Genomic DNA, 20,490 nt, shown 5'->3' on the forward strand with positions numbered 1-20,490 from the left:
TCTCCACGCATACCTCGGTTCTTATATAACTGAGCGGGTATTCGGATACACTCCGGACTATTGGGCCCGGAGGTTGAAGCGAAAAGGTCCACAACGACAAATGATCTACAATCCGGCTAGAAGGCATTATACATGTCACTTTAATTACATAGTCATGCAGACTGACTAAATTCCTCTTCTATACCATCCAACAGGCGGTCTAGCTTACAATCCTGTTGGGAATACTTTCCAGCTAATTCTACTTGCCCATAAACTAAGCTAACGGGGATCTCTTTTCCGTCGGGCCCCACAGGTCCGACCTCGGCCATGTGATTTGGGTCTGCCTTGGTATACCGAGTCTTCACCATGGCCTAGGCCTCTCTGGCACCCTGTCGGCAGGCCGATATCTTCCATAATCGGAGGCGCCGCCATGCTCCCTTGAGCTTCTCCGTAAGCTCTGGAATGCCCTCTGGCAGGGAGACGGATGGCCACAAAGCCTGGGCAACACCTTGCATCACCTGCCAAACTTGTTCGTGTAGATGTGACAGCTCGGATAGAAGATCACCCGCAGACCCGGGCATTTCCTCTGCAGGACGACCCGTCAGCATACCTACAAACATAACGCTGTTAGTCGGCTTCTTCGCCGAATTCCTTTAAAAGGATTCATTCAAGCACTTACTGAAAATGCCGCGCCAAAGCCGCTTATTCTCCTTCTCAGAGTCGGCAAGCTGGCCCCGAACGTCTTTTAGTTCCACGCTCAGCTTAATATTGGCGTCCTGGAGATTGTTTTTCTCCTGCCTAACCTCAGTCAGCACACGTTTGCCAGCCTCTAGCTATTGCATAGCATGTTGGTCCTCCGGATTTTCTCCGGATTCATCTACAACATCTGTTGTTAGATGTGCAGCCATGCCGCACATTATATGGTAACTATCACTCTTTAAAATAAATGTTACCAGCAGGTGACTTTTTCGGTTCCTGCAATGCGGCCACAGCAGCCCGTAGTTGGGTCTTGCATTCCTCTAGCTCCTGTGTTAGCCTAGTATTCTTCTCTGTAAGAACCTGCACAATAAAGATGATCCTTAAATCAGTTCTGCTAACTGTTTCAAGTCTCAGGGGCTATTGATACATATGAATCGTCAGATTCACTTACCCGTACATCCTTTACATATTGATCCATGGCTCTGGCTAGGACATCTTGAGCAGCACAGAGGTACGCCTCTCCAAAATTAAAGGCATCAAATGCCTCTGGTGAGAAACAAGCATCCCGGAGTATGGCTCGGTGGCGCCTATGGTTCATGGCGCTTTCCACTTCTGAGTTAGTAGCGGATAATCTATCCGCATCCTCCGTAGGGGGATTATCCGGAGCCTGCCCCATATCGTCTTCCGCCTCTATGTCTGGTCCTGGCGCCCGGCTGGTGGAAGCATGATTAGTGACATCGCCGGACATATTCCGGCAAGCATTTTTTCTGTTAAAGAAACGCGGGCGTCATTATATTTCAAGAAAGACGATAACCACGGAGCGGGGTTTGTTATACCTTTGCACTGGCGTTTCCATCCTAACCGCCTTCCTTTTTGGCCTACCCGGCCTCGGTGCCTCCTGTTGGCGCGTTGCCGTGGGTTTGGCAGGGCATCCCGAATGCCTTCCCTGTAAAATGCCATGTCTATATGGTGGGTGAAGTGTCTAAAATGGGATCCTAGTTTTGGAGTTGGTATTTTTTGTTTTTCTTACGTGCGATGCAGGGAGCAGTCCGGGATAGTCGGCTGTAATTGCCACCATGGCATCGTCGCAGCTTAACTGATAGAACTGCCAGTCTATCAGCTCCACGGATATAACTGAATCTTCTTCGAGTCCGGAGTCGAGGGCCCGGTCAGTGTCCTCCGGTTGTGGAGAAGGGCTGCTGACCTCCTTTATGGCTTTTCGCAGTTCCTGCCGCAAAGTGGCAAGGTGAATACTTACGACAAAGAATGCGGGAAAAATGGGAGCAGGGAGATATAACTTACCCAGCTTGGAGGATTATACATGGAGAATCCATCCCGTGGCTTGATGCGGGTGAACTCCTCCTCCTCACCCTTGAACAGTTCGGACAGAATCTTCGCTAGAGCGGCAGCATTGTCCGGACCCTTACGCCCGCAACGGGTGGCGTCATCCGCCCCATTATAACACCACAAGGGGTGCCCACGATATTGAAGTGGCTAAACTCCCCGCATTATGAAAATCGACATAACTTCGATTATTGTCAATCCTGATCGAGCCAGTGCTTTGATCCAGTTCATCAGATAAAGGACTTCTCCGTTGTCATCAGATAAAGGACTTCGGCGCTTCTTCAGAGGAGCATTGTGGAACTCAGGAAGACCCCACCGAACAGGGTCTGGAAGGGGGACGTCCTCCATGTAGAACCATTCTGAAGGCCAGTCTTCGGACGACTTCTTTGGGGTACCGGACAGGTATCCGGTATCGGCGATGCGCCATGTTTCGGCTCCACCCACTTGATAAAGTGATTCCCTCTGAGTGCGAGGGACAAGGCAGAATAGCCTTTTCCACAGCTCGAAGTGAGCCTCACAGCCCAGGAACAACTCGCAGAGAGCAACATAGCCGGCGATATGTAGAATGGAGGCAGGGGTGAGATTGTGTAATTGGAGGCCGTAGAACTCCAGGAGCCCACGGAGGAACGGATGAATTGGAAATCCGAGTCCCCTTAGTAAATAAGGAACAAGGCAGACCCATTCTCCCATGGAGGGACAAGGAAGGCTCTCCGCTTGCGCCCCGCCATTGTAGGTGGCGAGCCCGGATCGAACGGGCACCATATACGCTGGAGGGAGAAATCCCTTAGTCTGCAGCTCGACTAATCGACTTTGCGGGACTGAACACCTCTCCCAATCACCGGGCTTAGGCCTACGGGGGCGGGAGGAGGAGCTGCGGAGGTCGGCCATGCTAGAATGGATCTTTCCGAAGCATGCTCTGATAAATTCTCGCTGGGGGAGGATGATATGGATCGGATCTAAGAATCCCCATCCCTTTAATAGACAATTTATTTATTTGGCTAGGGGGGCGAATGTAAAAATGCCCTGGCGCCTCGTATTCATTCGACGCGTGGGAGATAGCCCTTATTGGGCACAAAAGCCGAGAGGTTCAACATTTATGGAGCCGGACACTGCTTACGAACACTTGAAAGTTCGAGAAGAACCCTCCTTGCAATGCCGAAGACAACACTGCGCGCCGGACTCATCGTCATTGAAGCCTGGTTCGGGGGCTACTGAGGGAGTCCTGGATTAGGGGGTCTTCGGATAGCCGGACGATATCCTTCATCTCGTGTCCGGATGGGACTCTACTTGGCATGGAAGGCAAGCTAGGCAATATGGATATGTATATCTCCTCCTTTGTAACCGACCTTGTGTAACCCTAGCCCTCTCCGGTGTCTATATAAATCGGACGGTTTTAGTCCGTAGGACAGCATACAGTCATACCATAGGCTAGCTTCTAGGGTTTAGCCTCTCTGATCTCGTGGTAGATCCACTCTTGTACTACCCATGTCATCAATATTAATCAAGCAGGACGTAGTGTTTTACCTCCATCAAGAGGGCCCGAACCTGGGTAAAACTTCGTGTCCCCTACCTCCTGTTACCATCCGCCTAGACGCATAGTTCGGGACCCCTACCCGAGATCCGCCGGTTTTTACACCGACAAAGGGGCTCCTGAACCGTTTGTGATAGAACATTATCGTAGACGATAATTTTTGGAAAACATGTGCGATGGAGTCTAGCATGGCAGACGGGTTACGCAGAAAACTCATGTGTAATAGGTCACAAATCGCACACAGTTCATATGTTTGCCCATGTGCCTTACATACTGTTTCCCAAACGGTTTGTTACGACAGACCGTATGGTTTCACTACGTCATTAGAAACGCTTAATCACCGATACCAGTACCACACGTGCGAAAGAATTTAGTGTGTGCTGCATCGCACACGATTACATTTTGGAAGGCCTCTGGATCACTGTTCCATATCCCCGACGGTTTCTGGGTCGTGTGGGAAGGACCCCATATCACACACACTCACTTGGTGACAGTTCCGAAGGCCGTCGCGGAAAGGATTTAAAAACCATTTGTTTAGGACCGACGTGCACCAGTGACTTTATGTTGTCAAATAATAATTCCTTGAAAAGTGTTGGTATGGAGGGACCCGTGGATACGGTTAGCCATGGAAAGTGAAAGTATGGTGGCAAAAGGAATAAACTTTATTTTCTGTTTGGGAACCGCCTATGATATATCTAAGCATGGAAAGTATTGGGAACTCTAAGTCGTTTTTGTTGGTGGGGTGGATACACCTCCCAAAATGTTTTTATCTCTAAGTTTTTTGCTTTGAGCTCTGGCACCTCTACAAATCCCTACTTCCCTCTGCGAAGGGCCTATCTTTTCCTTTATGCAATTTTTATTTTGAATTTGAGTCTCCATCTTCTCTTACAAAAGCACCAACTAGGAGGCAATATGATCTTACTTGAGTATTGGACATAGCTAATATGCGAGTGTGTTTCGTGAATTGATCAATGGTTGAGCATGATGGGCTAGGGATAGCTTATTTTAGCATTGATATTTTGAGAGACATGGTTGTTTGTTGATATGCTTGGTATTTAAATTATCATGTCAAAACTAGACTATTGATTTGAACAATATAAAATTCCAAATGTCCATGCTATAAAGAAAGAAATATGATATGACATGTTAGGAAGCATTCCACATCAAAAATTCTGTTTTTATCACTTCCCTACTCGAGGACGAGTAGGAGTTAAGCTTGGGGATGCTGATACGTCTCCAACGTATCTATAATTTTTTATTATTCCATGTTGTTATATTATCAATCTTGGATGTTTTATAATCATTTTATAGTCATTTTATATCACTACTGCAGGATGCTGCTAACGCGACACTACGATCAGATACCCTTCGACGAAACTGTGTGCGATGCAATAATCGCAAACGATGGTGTAAAAACCGTCAAAAAAGGTGCAAAACATTTGTGATGGAGGATGCATCAAACACGATTCAGATTTTAATTGTGTGTGTGATTCAGGGCATACAATTCAGTTCAATTAACTGTTTTCGATGAGGAGGAACAAAAGAAATGGGCAGCCAGGTGAAGGTGTGTGCGATGTACATCATATGGTTCAATCGGATGAACTGTTTGTGATTACGCAACACAAAAGAAACGGTCAGCCAGATAAAGGTGTGTGCGATGTACAACATACAGTTCACTCGGATGAACTGTTTGTGATTAGGCAACACAAAAGAAATGATCAGACAGATCAAGGTGTGTGCGATATATGACATGCGGTTCACTCGGATAAACTGTTTGTGTTGAGACAAGAGAACATAAATGGTTCAATATAACAAATACCATAAATATTGCAAGGTTCAAATTCAAAGATTGCAATGCCCAAATTCAAACATTGCAAACCGCGTCATTTTTGAAAAGGGATCAGCCACTGACAAGTCATGTATGGGTTTGACACAATGACTTCCAATTGCTTTGCCATATGCTCTTCCAATACGAAGTTTGGCATTTTTGAGGCACTTCCATTCCGCAGTACCTGCTGGCTCTGATAATCATACCATTGATCTTTCCTAATTAAATGCATGTTCAACCTCAGTACCCTCAGCACCTTTGCTCTGGCAAGGAAGAACCTGGCGAGTGTAATCTCCGGTAAGGTCCGTTGGTAGGAGTTCAAAGTAATTTTTGAGAGATGCAGATCCATGCATTCGATGTGATTGTCGTCATAAACATTGTCCACCTCCGGGCCTATTATTATCTGCAAAAGAAGAGAACGTGTTAGTGCCTACATGCAGTTTTGAACACTGCTACACGCCCGTTTGGTTTGCAGGATTTGTAAAATGCACCAATGTGCCATCTTCAATCTGGCATGATTAACATGGGCATTTGATTACAATCTAGAAACATGTAGCCTTCTTCACAAGAGGTTTGATTGGATGAAAAAATCCCTAAGAAAACTAGGACAGATGAATCCAAAGGAGAAATGCTTATGGATGATTGTAACCATATGAATGAAGCAACCAATACGGGGTGGGGGTGTATGTCCTAAAATCCTCCAAAATTCCTTCAGAAATCATAGTACATTGTCATTGTAAACTTGGGAAAAGGTGAAAAAAATTGAACTCCCTTATGGTTAACATTTAATGGGAAAGGAACATCACCTCGATATACGGCTTCGACAGGCACGAAAAGCATCTCAGGCAACTGACAATTTGGTCCAGGTTGGGGCCAACAGATTCTAGTTCCAAGACCTTCACTGTTCCCAGAGTCTGGGTGAAGCTTCGCTGGATGACAGACGAACATTCATCTTAAAAACTAGAAATAATGTTGATATCAAGAAGGAGAGGTATATAAGGTGACTGTTGTACCTGAAAGTTGTAGTATTTGACAGACGAGTAGCCCACCACTTTCAATTTCAACGTAGAAATGACAATGATTCTTGTTGGACCTTGTTGATCAACTACAAGTAATCTCTCAAGTGAAGGTGTGTCCTGGATGACCATATTGTGGTCCACCTTTTGTGATCTCTCGTTGCAGCACCAGCAACACACATAAATAGTCTGGAGAGTCCTGGAGGTGATGTGCAAGGTACTCGACCAATTCATCACCTAAAGACGAAGGAACTCGAGTGCAGTACAGTCGCGGAGCATGCGCTCCATGTCATCCTTTGGGATGTGGACGGCGACGAGCTCGAGGTGCTTCAGTCATGGTAGAAAAAGAGCAGGCACATCATTAAGGGGGGATGGCAGTTCATGAACTTGGCGATGCGCAGCGTGGGCGCGAAGCGGAGCGCGAACGTTGGCAACAAGCGCATATGCCCATCATTATAACTTAGCTTCTCGACCTGATCTATGGCGGGGGATCAGAACCACTCGTCAAGCTTGGCTCGGTCCTTGCCTTTGGAACCGAACTTGCCCATGATAAGGCCTTTGATTGGGCCATCGTGACTGCCGAGGATCTGGGATAACGGATCCAAGCTTTGGCGATAGCCATGGAAGAGCTTGTGGGCATCGAGGAGGTCGACAGGGGTGCGCAGCCATAGGGTGTGCCACCACCGGGAAAGGGCGGCTGTCCTCGCCCGATATTTGATTGGGAGGAGGGATATGATGACTATCAACATATCATCGGGGAGGTTGTTGATGAAGTCTAGGCCTGCTGGAGTCGCTTGCGGTTCTTTCTCGACCCGCCTCCGCTTGTTGGCAGCCTCGTTCTACACCTCGTCGTCGGCGACGGAAACCTCTGTGTCCATATTCATGCCATGCTCTGGTGCTTCAGCAGCCCCGGCGTTGCCACTCCTTCCGATGGGGCACTTCGGCGGCATCCTCGTACACTAGCGGCTTTGAGGACTCAGAGCGGCGTCGAGGATGCGGGCGGAGAGAGAGGAATTGCGTGTGTGGCGAGGATGGGGGTACAGCCACTCGGCGGCACCATTAATATAGACCAGTGGGAGCAAGGCGGGCGGCGGTCCAAGGCTGTCTTGCTTCCCGGTGAGAACAACTGCTTAATCTCTAGTATGAATGAAATCTATGCTTAATTACTGAATTTTAGTTGCAAAAAATAGATAGTGCTATTGATTTTTAGCTGTATATTTTGACAAATCGCAGTGTCTCCTGACTTAGCACCGAAGTCTGGCTTTAATTTGTATACCGTAATCTGAACCGTTTGCATTGAAGAGATGCACAGATCATGTGTTGAACAACTTGTACGCTTCCTGGTGAGCCTGCGCACCTGACTGCGCTCGCACGCCTCTCGTCCAGTCAAGCAGCTATCCACACGGCACCTCCTATAGCCATTAAAACCAAGACACGTGGCGTCACATAAATGGTTAACAGAACACACATGGTTTGAATTATACAAATGTTTGAGATATTAAAGTGGCAGCTATTTTTTCAAATGCCTTTGTTGGTTGTCATTATTCGAGTGCGCCTTCTCTCAAAATGGACACGAAAAATACCACAACATGTCGGGTGCCCTTCCATGATAGCTTGCCAAGTTTCATGAATTTCAGATGAGTTTTAGATTTACTAGAATTTAAATAAAGTATCTCGACATTTTGCTGGCAATCAACAGTGCCCTGGTGTTTGAAATTCATTCCCATTTCTTGCATGCACCCAAGGACACATATTTGATTTTTCAACCAATTTATATGCACTGGAGCATGTGCATGTAGTTCAAATTTCACTTATGCACATAAATGCATTGAAAACTCAGTTAATGCATAAAAATGTCGAAACGAACCCTGAAAAATCACAAAAAATAACACAACACTCTTGTTGTTCTATGTTGACGCGAGAATTTTTTGAAAGCAATAAGAGGCAATGGATATTGTTTCGTCCCCAAAGGTGGGGGGTTCCCTACCGAGACCATCATGCTTGTTGTGAGAAGCTATGGTTTGTGAGAAGCATATACCCAAACCTGCCCCAAATGGGACAAAAAATTTACCATGACATGTTGATGCCGCTCCATGATAGCATGCCAAGTTTCATGAATTTCAGATGAGTTTCGGATTTAATAGAATTTAAAAACCAGGTATCTCAATGTTTGCGGCCAAGTGACGGTGGCAGGATGTTTGGCATTCATTCCCATTTCTTGCATTGGACCTAAGCATGCACCCAAGGACAAAGATTTGATTTTTCAACCAGTTTATATGCACTAGAGAATGTGCATGTAGTTCAAATTTGAATTATGTACATAAATGCATTGAAAACTCAGTTAATGCATAAAAATGTCCAAATGAACACTGAATAACTCCAATTCTTTTATGATCACTGCAGATAAAAGGCCTAGCAATTCAAAAACCGTCCATGGTCGCTTAGTGTAGTTATGTAATTCAAATCAAGATGAAAAATTAAGTAGATCCCACATGGTTTATTATAACCAACCGTGTGAGATGCAACACAAAATATCTTGGAGCACCGTCGTAGTATAGTATGCATACGGCTTACGCGAGAAGGTGCGACGGCTACACTCCATAGCCCGCTCTGAATAAGGGACCGTGTCTGATGACACTTTGTGCACCAGTTTTGCACTGAAGCGGTTCCAAATTTTCGGCTTCGGCAGAAATATCTACCTCCCCGCCCTCCTTACCAAAAGCCATATTTCCCCTGTTTTCGCCTTCCTTTCCAAGTTGAAACCTTCCTCCTTGCTTGCAGCGCCGCCTCCTCGCTGGTGACCCTCCTTCACGCTGCTCGGCCTCGCCTATCTAGGCAGGTAACCCACAGCCGACCCCCATCCTCCTCCTCCTCCTCCTTCCACATCCCACATGCCCCGACCGCCGGCACGAGCACGACACCTTCCACCCAAATCATCGACCCCTCCACCAAATAAGCGCCGGCCTAAGCCATGGTGCACGCAGTATAGCCAGGACCTCAAGGAGCATTTGCAGCGGAGAAGCAAATCGCGGCTGCATGCGCGGATGAGGTCGTGATGGCTGCCATTCGTGCCGACCCCCAGATCTTGGAGGAGCACCTCACCGTCGAGGCCATCGTTGATGCCTCGCGCGCCAACGCCGCAACGCGTTGGCTGCTTTAAACGATAGTTCGTGGCGTTTTCTTGAGGCAACTGGCGGTGCCTTCGATGAATACTACAAGGTGTTTTCTCAGCATGCACGTGCTTACCTCATCTCGAGAGCTAGCAGGTGGGTGCCCGGAGCGGCTCAGGCAGCTCACCACTACAACAAGGGCACCCACGACGCGGAGGCCTCGCCCTCTTCCATGTCCAAGGAGCCAGTCATCATTGATATCTCCGACAATGAGGAGTAGCTTGTCTTATTAGCTCACTATAAGGACCAATGTTTAGTTTTCTAGCTACTGCCTTTCCTTAACAAATTCTAGTGAATTGTGCTATCTACTTTTACCTTGCAATCTTCTGCTATAGTGTATATGTTCTATATGTCGTGCAATGTGGTGTTCAGTTACCTGCTTGGTTCAATTCTGCAAATGTGATGTTCAATTCTTCAGGGTGCAATATTTTCAAGTTGTTAAGCATGCTTGGTTTGGTTAACTGTCTGATCTTCTATTAGGAGTATGTTATATTGTGCAATGTGGTGCTCAGTTAACGGCTAATTTTTTAAATAATACATTTTTTTATTAATTTGCACAAATATTATGCACAAAAAATAATTTTCGAAAATAATACACCGTCGGCCCGCAGCCGGCCGAGTGGACCTAGTCGGCCCACGGCAGGCCGACTGAGACCCTATCGGCTAGCTGCTGGCCCACCAGTGCAGGTCCAGTCGGCCAGTAGTGGGCCGATAGAGCCTAATTGGCCTGCTGTGGGCCGACAATGACTAATTGGCCAGCTGCGGGCCGACAGGGACTAATTGGCCTGCTGTGGGCCGACCGGTGCATGCCACCATTTTTTTTCCCGAACGCTCCCTGGATTTTTTTTATAAACTATGACGTATTTCGTGCAACCCTTTGCCCGTAATATTTTCTCGCCATATGTTCGCGCCAACTCTTTCCCGCCACCCATTTCCCGCCATACCGCAGTCGTTCTTTCCCGCCATTTTCTCATCCCTACCTATAAAACCCCCTTCAGACAGAGGAGGATAAGCATTCCAGTGTAGTGTAGTTGAGATGTCCCATTATCCTTTCGATCGTAGTTTTCACCCTGAGATGGCAGGACTCTTCTGAGGCTAGCTACCGATTTCAGGGTGGACAATAGGATAGTTCCATGGGACGAACTGACCGGTAGTGACACCATAATGAATGAGTTGGCTCACGAATTACGTATGTCTGGGTGGCCTGAAAGGACCTATGAGGAGGTATGTATAGAACTTCTTAGGTTGCATGCAAGGTGGAAGAAGGTAGTGGAGCCGGAGAGTGAAACTTTCAGAAGGACTGCAGAAAAGCATCCATTTTTATGGACTGAGGAGAGCGAGGACGAAGATGATATCTTCATGCCGCCGCTTCCTGGTTCTGCATCGTCAAAGAGCAAGAGTTTTGCATCGTCCAAGGGCAAGAGTACTACATCCTCGAAGGGCAAGAGTTCTGCATCGTCCAAGGGTAAGAGTTCTGCATCCTCGAAGGGCAAGAGTTTTGCATCGACGGAGGATGACGATGATGACTTCATGTAGTTTTTATGATGTATGTTGTAAGTTTAGTCGTGTGTACCGTTAATTTAGATGTAGTTCTATCTAGTTGTTTATACTGTCTTGTTGTACGAGCATTATGTTCTATCTAAATATGATGTTGTAGTTCGGATAACAGAGTACTAAAATAGAGTAGGCATATGTCTCATACATAAGTACATAGTCATTTGTCTCATACATAGAATAGACATAAGTCTCATACATAAGTAGATGGTCATGTCTCTACTGATAGATGGAAGCGTCAGTGACGATGTCTGGCCTGGCGAGGAGGCGGATCTGGAAGCGGCGACCATCCCAACCTGTTAGGTGGCCTAATGTTACGAGGAGGAATTTCAGACTCTCCCTGGTCATGCTGTGTATCCTGTGTGGGGCCTGGTGGAGGAGTCGAATACATGTTCATCCACTGGGTGTGCTGCGACATCTGAGCATGTATGTTCTCCTTGGGATGTTGATCACTCCCCCACGTATCATGTGATGCTGACATAGACGCATGATATCCGTAGGCTCCTGCACGATGGAACGTTTAGTCATTAAGAATGAGGTCGCCTCAATTAATATTGAAAACAATAAAAATGAAGACACTTACCTGCTGGTTGTGACGGCTGCTCTAGCTCAAACACGAAGCTCGGCGAGGGACTGTGCTGCTGTGGCTGTGGAGAAAACACGAAGCTCGACGAGGGACCGTGTTGCTGTGGCTGTGGAGAAAACACGAAGCTCGACGTGGGACCATATTGCTGTGGTTGCTGCCACGTTGAACTGCCAGGTTGGTCAGGACGGGGTGGCCTGGTTGTCGGCTGATGTGCTAGACGTGGACGTGGTTGATGTCAGTGCATGGAGTGACGTGGCTGCTGCTGCTGGTGCTGAACAACATCGGTTCTCCGGGTGCACGTGGTAGCCTCGTACACAGTCCGTATCTTGTTCTGAATTCGTTCCAAGAAGGGCTGTAGCACTGGACGGTGCTGAAGAAGAGGTCCAGACGACAGTGATCGTCCAAAGGTGGTCACGTCCTGGTAGAGTTCATGTGTCAAGGTAGCCTGCAAATTTCCATGATGATTAATAATGTATGTCTCTTGCACGTCAAAGTATGTGACAACATTACTTAAAGAAAATATATCTTACCACGTACTGCCTAGAGCCCGAAGTGTCATAGCTCGGGTACATATCCGACGGAGTAGGATCCGGTATCTCCTCTGGGTGGGAGTGCTCAACGATGCGTAATCGTGTTCCGGTCATGTAGCGCCGCAAATAGAGATTGAATTCATCGAGATCAAAATTGTGATTCTCGTGCCATAGATGTGTGTTTGCTGTCTCCCATTCTATAACATACGGCTCTAGTCTAACTAGCCAGTCGGCAGTTGTCCTGGTCATGCCCTTCCTTGTCGTCCTAAAATTGTGGTGTGTGTTCAACAATTACCTAAAGCTTTGAATGGAGTACTATGAAAGATAATGCAACATTGAAAAATTAGTTAATACCTGTGGATGTGTGCTGGCACTGGGTTCTCTATAGGGGGAGGCAGCTCCAACTACAGAAGACCAAATTGCCTCATAACCCTCTATTGTGCCATCTCCTCGACAAAGACATCGAAGATGATTTTTGATTTTGTCATCCAGTAATCTCGGTCCCTTGTGCATAGCACAGACAGGCCACTAGGGTATCTCGCTTGTATGGCTGCTTCCGTGTAGGGCTGCTAGATGACCCCGGTGTACGCATCGAACTGCTCGTTCAATGCTGTGTATGCCTTCCTGGTCTGATCACTAGCAAAGCGTCTCTGCAGAAAACAAAAGTTAGTAGCCGCTAGCATCGAACTATCTCTTGTGCAGAAAAAAGTTGCATTAAACTATAACACGGTGCATACCTCGCGACGTGTCCAACACAGACCGAAAGTAGGCATGTCGATGCCGTCAGCATCAAACATGGCGTCTATAGGCTCACGAACACGTACATCTGGTCTCCCTATAGAGAACCTCTCCCACGACCATAGCTGTAGGAATAGAGGGCATCCAAGAAGGGCTGGCTTTCTCGATGTAAGCTGGCAACCGTTGCACATACCTCGGTATGTAGCCGCTAAGACCGCCGAACCCCAACTCCTCTGTCTGATCTGATCTGCCGTCTGAGCGCTCGCTATATCGAGTGCCATAGGGATGTGGAGCACGTTAATAGTGGTGACATGGTTCTCTGTGAACATCACCTTGCCGGAAAGCCACATTAAGTAGGCCTCCAGGCTCCGAGTGATCTGTTCTGCAGTCAACGGCACCCGAAAGTTTTGGATCTGCATTAAGCAAAGAGAAAGTTTTAGTTAGCCGCAATTATTTTCTGTAAAACCATATGCACGATAACTTGAAGATAAGAGGTTAGGGAAATTACCCGAAAATTGAGAAACCACTCATACTTAGGTCCGTGATGCTCCCATACCGGATCCGGAGCATCCGGAAAAACACCATGAAAACGTTGTGTAAGGGCTCGCTCCCAACCAGCCGGTGCATCCAACGGTCCTATGGCATGACCTGCCAACGGTAGTCCGAGCAAAGGTGACACATCCTCCGGAGTAGGAGCCATCTCTCCCCATCAGAAGTGAAACGTGTGGGTCTCTGGCCTCCAACAGTCCACTAAGCAGCTCAGCAAGGACCCGTCGATGGCGATGCGTTTCTCACCCGGGATAGACTCAACCAGACGCGCGAAAGGTAAAAGGCCGGCCCATTTCAACCTTCATCAGAGAACATTTCAGTTAGTGTCTCCCATTAATATGCATGTCAGTGTGCAAATTAATAAAACACGTACCACTGAAGCCATCCTGGGTGTATCATCCAGTTTTCTTTAGGAGTGCGAGTGACCAGAGGCTCAAGCTTGCGCTCATACCATATCGCACCATGATGACCCCTATCAATGTCCCCATTCAGCAACCACATTTCCGACATTCCTATACATAAAAAAATCTGAACATAGTGCCACACTTAATAAAAATTTAGAACATAGTGCCACACTTAATAAAAATTCAGAACATAGTGCCACACTTAATAAAAATTCAGAACATAGTGCCACACTTAATATAAATTCAGAACATAGTGCCACACTTAATAAAAATTCAGAACATAGTGCCACACTTAATAAAAATTCAGAACATAGTGCTACACTTAATACAAATTTAGAACATAGTGCCACACTTAATACAAATATAGAACATAGTGCCACACTTAATACAAATTCAGAACATAGTGCCACAGTTAATACAAATTTAGAACATACTACTGCTAGCTTAGCTTCTTCCTCTCGCCCTTACTCCTCTACTGCCTCTTCCTCCTCGTCTTCCCCGGTTGCCTCGTCCACGCCCAGTGACGAAAGTGGGACAATTAGTGTCCCTATGGCCAAATTCATTGCACAGAATGCATTGCCTTTTCGGACCTCCTGCTTCAGATTCATCCATATCATTTCGGATGCGCCGACAATGCCGTCTGCCTCTACTTGTACGCATATGCTCTGGGTTTGGAATGTAACGCCTTTCAGCGGGGTTGACGTTGTTGAAATTACCCATTGATCGAAAACCCATCAGCTCACCTGTCCAGGTATTGAGGACAGACTCTTTCAGAAAAAATGGAGACACAAACGATATTGCGTCCATTCCAAGCTGCCCGCAAGCAGCAAGTACATGTGAGCAAGGTAGGTGAACCAATTTCGGTTTGTTGCATGTGCACTCACACGTTGGCAAGGCTTCATTACCAATTTTCACCTCATGCGTCATCAACTCATTTGCACATCCAAATTTGTTGTGGGCTAAGCAGACCTCAAACCTTCTTTCTTGATTACCGATGGCGACTACAGTGTGTGATCTAGCTTTTTGCATCTTGTTGTCCATGTACTTCGTGACTCTTTCACAGTACCGTGTATTCGGGTTGTTGAAGATATGTTGTTCTTCTCTTTGACCTCTATCTCTGAAATACTTGACGGTGCCATAGAAAATACCCTCAACGATGGCTGTAAGTGGAAATGCCCGGTTTCCTCTAAGGACAAAGTTGTATGTTTCTGCGAGGTTTGTTGTCATGACACCGTATCGTGCTCCATGTGTGTCATGTAGCAAAGACCACCTCTCTAGAGGCTCATGATCTATCCACTGCTCGAAGGTTTTAATCGACCTCCCAAGCCTTCTCCTAGTACCAGGTGGGTCAAAGCCTGGCGGGTCACATAGCCCAATAGGCTCCTCCTCCACGGCCGTTGTTCCTGTTGCCAATTGTGCAGCTACTGCTTCAACATGTGCCCTCACCGCTGCATCTCTTGCAGCTTTCCTGTCCCTCACGTGTCTCTGCATGCACACATTAAGTCTGTCGCGTATCAAATTGTACTTCCGTAGCTGGTTCTGCTTGCAGAGTTTTTTGAACAGATTCATCAGGTTCTTATTTCTAAACTGCGAGAAGAAATTAGCCCCCAGATGGCGCATGCACCAACGGCTCTGCAAGTCCTGCCATGGAACTTGTTCCTCAGGGCCTGGGTTTGTCAGTGTCCTTATCGCACTGAGTATACCTGCATGCCTGTCATGAAGGATGCACACATTGGGCTTCTCCTTCACAACTGATATTTTCAACTGCCTGAACAACCATGTCCAACTTTCAATGTTCTCGCTCTCCACAAAAGCAAATGCGAGTGGGACGACTTGATTTTGGCCGTCTTGACCTATGGCTGTCAGGATTTAACCCTTGTACTTGCCTGTGAGAAAAGTACCGTCAACACATATCACCAGTCGGCAATGCCTGAAAGCTTCGATGCATACACCGAAAGAGAAGAAGAGACGATGCAGCACCCTCACAGTTGGGAACTCTGGCATGAACATGTCTTGGATATCGATATAGGTGCCTGGATTCCGCTGCTGCAGGGTGTGGAGGAGCTGGACAACAGAGTCATATGCATCAAAATAAGAACCAAATCTCCTCTCAAGCGCCGCATGCTTAGCCCTCCAAGCCTTGCCATAAGAAATTCTATACTTGAACCTGGCGAAGACTTTTGTCTGGACTGCCTTCACTTCCATAGCTTTGCCCTGCACTATCTCATCATAAAACAACCGAACAATAAGCGTCGATGAAAGGTTGGCATGATCCTGAGGGATGCAGGGAATAAGACAACTGTGATTAACTAAGTCACTTATCACCCAACTTGTGCCATACTTAGGGAGAAAGTTGTGCACCCTGGCGGGACAATCTGCGTTCTTGCATACCATTGTCAGGAATTTCTAACTGGACACCTGAGCTGTGAAAACCCTTTGCGTGGACATTGCCCAGTTAATTATTGCATCTTTCAGGGCTTGCTTGTTCGGATACACAGCACCCGTCGCAATATTGTTCTGGTGATATTGCCAGGCTGAATCATGTCCATCATTCACGGTCATTGCAGATGAGAAGTCATGATTCCACGATGCAGGATTCGGGACCTCCTCTGCATTTTCTTCTTCATCTGACTCGTCAGAATCATCGGCATGACCCCTTTCAACATCGGTGTCTTCTTCTTCCATCTGGTCCTGCATGTGCCCATCTACCTCGTCAGCGTCCACCTCGCCATTGTAATCACCATCGGCATTTCTTCCTTCTACCTAACTACTCTGCCCTAGTTCATAACCATAAGCATTTCCTCCTTCTACCTGACTGCTCTGTCCTTGTTCGTAACCATCATCTCCAGCATTTGACATAGATAACTGCCTCCCTACACTGCTATGACCAGGATCATAGCCACCCTCGCCTTCATGTGCAGTGACCTCCTTCACGACGGGAAGAACTAAAGCAACAGGATTGCATCCCCTTCGTTCACAACCTTGTAACCACCGCACCCATTCGGAGTCTCGCTCTATCGGCCTTAAATAAAAGTAAATTATTGAACTTGACCGTGTCCATAATGCATGAACACCGACGGTGTGTGTTTCAGTATCAAGACCTAAACTTGTCGCAATCCATTCTTTCGACTGACTGACTGACCATGTTTGAGGTGCGCTCATGGGCACATCTATATGAGTAAATTCACTCAGATCTGCTCCCATCTTAGTTGTTTGGACAGTACCAGGACCATAGCAAAATCTGAAGTTCACTACATCGAACATCTCGGCTCACCTATTTTTTTCAACAACGAAATACAGGTATTAAGCAACAACTTAATATACCCCCACTAATAAATATTAGACATGTCTATATATTAGCTAGCTATATATTACAAAATATTAACGGAGCAACTAATACCACTGAAAAAATAGCGCGCTATATCGCCGCTAATAGCATGCTATAGCATATAGAGAATTGTCTCGCTAAAATAAATCAATGTACAATGCCTCGCTAATAGCACGTTATAGCGCGTTATAGCACGCTAATAGCATATTTTCAGCGGTGACGCTATTTTCTGTAGCGCGCTATTTTTTTCATTGACTAATACTACTGGAGCAACTAAAATATTTTTACACAACTAATTAGTTAACATCTAAATATATTTACGTATACTACCGGAGCAAATAACAATAATCACACACCTAATTTATTTCACATCGAAACATATTAACAAATACTACCGGAGCACCTACGAAAAATAAAATGTTGGTTGAAATATACCCTTGAAGCGTGCATGCGAACGACGAACGACGGCCTTCAATCACCGGAATCGGAGCGGGAAACTCCACCAAACTGCCAGAGCTTCACCTCCACCGCCTCCACCACACTGCCCCAACTTCTCCACCACCACCTCCACCTCCACCGCCGCAACAAGCTCCACCAATGAGCTGGAAAAAAACTCCACCTAAATGCTCACCACGACCGCCACGAGCTACCCCATCAGTAGATCGAGGTCTCTTTTGGTTGCCCTAACTGAGTAGAATCCATTCACGGTGCCAAATCCGCAAATAAATGCTTCATTTAGGTGTAGAAATTGGGGGCATTTTGGTATACAGAGAGGAGAAGGAAAGAACAGAAGAAGAACCTCGCGTGCGTGGGAGGAGGAAGAAGAGGCAGGGAGCCTACCGTGGCGCGTGAGGTGGGTCCACACCCTGTCGGCCCGCAGCTGGCCGATCGGCCCGCGGTAAGCCGATAGGCCTGCGGTAAGCCGACAGGGGCTCGCCCCGTGACCGCCGTGCCGACAGCTCCCTCTCTCCCCCCTCGCGACGTGGCCTGCCCAGTCCGCGCGCGACACGTGGCAGGCTGCCCAGCTGTCGGCCAGCTACTGGCCGAGTGCACCCAGTCCTGCTATGGGCTGACTAGGCCCATTCGGTCCGCAGCGGGCCGACAGTGTATTATTTCTGAAATTGTTTTTTTAAGCGTAATATTTGTGAAAATTAATTAAAAAATGTATTATTAAAAAAAATTAGCCAGTTAACGTTTGGCTCATTTGTTGTGGTGTTTAGTTAACTGCTTGGTTCTATTCTGCAATGCGATGTTCAATTGATGTGGCTGCATTCTGTTATTGTATACCATGTGAGGAATAAATCTAATTTGGCTGCACTTAATACATCAAAAACATATACAAGTGCTATATTTCCTAGTTCTTAATCATGCTTGGTTTGGATAAATGGGTTTTCCATGTGGCTTGAATTAATCTGATGAATCTGCAATGTGCTTATTTTTCATCAACATATTTTACTCATAGCATGCGAACCTTACTTAACCTAATGACTAACTACCTTATATGTGTTGTAGGAAAACAATGGGAAGCACTGAGGTTTACAAGATGGTACTAGCTATTATACCTTGCCTTTTTTTATTCCGTTGCCCTATTTCCAATATAGAGAAGATATTTATGCACATACTTGCTTTCAAGGTGCACTGATGATTACCTCTCAAACCACCTCTGTGGTCAGGAGGTGAGGAAATTTTTCATACAACACCCATGGTTTAATATTTAAGTGTTCCTGAAGAGGTCGAAGGATGGACGGTCAATCATCCACAGGCTGGCCTAATGTTGCAAAGACCTTCAACATGAATGAAGGCTCAATATTCGCCTTCCGCTTCAGCAGTTTTCCAGATGAGATGCATCTCTCTATGTACCGTCTATGATGCTAATTTTGAAAGGTTCTAGATGTTGCATGTGAAACTTGCTGCTGGTGCAGTTGTGTAATGGGGTAGCTGAGTGCTGAAGCTATATCATGTTGTACTCCGATGTATTTCAATTATGAAATCCTGCTTCCTTAATATGAAAATGGAATATATTATGTGGTTAATATGAATGTCAATTAGATTAGTAAATGGATTATTAATAATAGGGCAATTAGCTTGCTAATTGGGTTCTCCTATTGCAAACGGTTAATGAGAAAACACCGTGGGCGATGACCTCAGGTAACGCACATAGTTTCTAGGAATAAACAGTGTTGGATCAATGAACAATCACACACGACATTCTCTTCAAAACTGTTTGCGTTACGCCACCTTGCGTAAACGTTTTCCTTGGAGTGACTGTGTCGGATGTATATACGAACAAAAACGTTTAGCGGTAACTGACTGTGTAGGATGTACTTACGACCGGAAATGATTTTGCCTGTATAATTGTATGTTTAGCACTACTGTATGTATTTCTGTATTTGAGTGCTCGCCGGTCGCACACGAGCTCATTTTGCCGAGCGTGTGTGCCAGGAGGGCATATCCCCAACGGTTTCTGGGTCATGTGGGAAGGACCCCCCTATCGCCCACACTCACTTGGCGACGGTTCCGAATGCCATTGCGGAAAGGGGTTCAAAACCGTTTGTTTAGCATCGACGCGTACTAGTGTATCATTTTTTGGTACTAATCTATTGACATAGTGCCAAGTGCCAGTTGCTGTTTTCCAAGTTTTTTACATCTCATAAAATCAATATCAAACGGAGTCCAAATGCCATGAAACTTTATGGAGAATTTTTATGGGCCAGAAGGAACACAACATGCCCTGGCTGCGCCTGGGGGGTAGCCCCGAGGGAGGCACAACGCATCAGGGTGCGCCAGGAGGCCCAAGCGTGCCCTGGTGGGTTGTGCCCACCTTGGGTGCCCCCCGGACCGCCTCTTTGCTTTATAAATACCCCAATATTTCATAAACCCTAGGGGAGTTGATGAAATATTGATCCAGCCGCCGCAGAGTCTAGAACCACTAGATCCAATCTAGACACCATCTTGAATGGGGTTCACCACCTCCATTGGTGCCTCTCTGATGATGCGTGAGTAGTTCTTTGTAGACCTTTGGGTCCGTAGTTAGTAGCTAGATGGCTTCATCTCTCTCTCTCTTAATTCTCAATACAATGGTCTTTTGGAGATTCATATGATGTAACTCTTTTTGCGGTGTGTTTGTTGGGATCGATGAACTTTGAGTTTATGATCAGATCTATGTTTTTACATCCATGAAAGTAGTTGAGTTTCTTTGATCTCTTTTATGCATGATATCTTATAGCCTCGTAT

General features: G+C 46.4%; 1 pseudogene; it reads right to left on the reverse strand.

Moving 5' to 3' along the window:
- Positions 1-14,372: 14,372 nt before the first annotated feature.
- On the reverse strand, positions 14,373-17,192 carry LOC147964793 (uncharacterized; annotated as a pseudogene).
- Positions 17,193-20,490: the final 3,298 nt, after the last annotated feature.

Source organism: Triticum urartu, chromosome 6A (genome assembly GCF_056163025.1).
Source record: "Triticum urartu cultivar PI428250 chromosome 6A, HENAU_Tu73, whole genome shotgun sequence".
Taxonomy (NCBI): domain Eukaryota; kingdom Viridiplantae; phylum Streptophyta; class Magnoliopsida; order Poales; family Poaceae; genus Triticum; species Triticum urartu.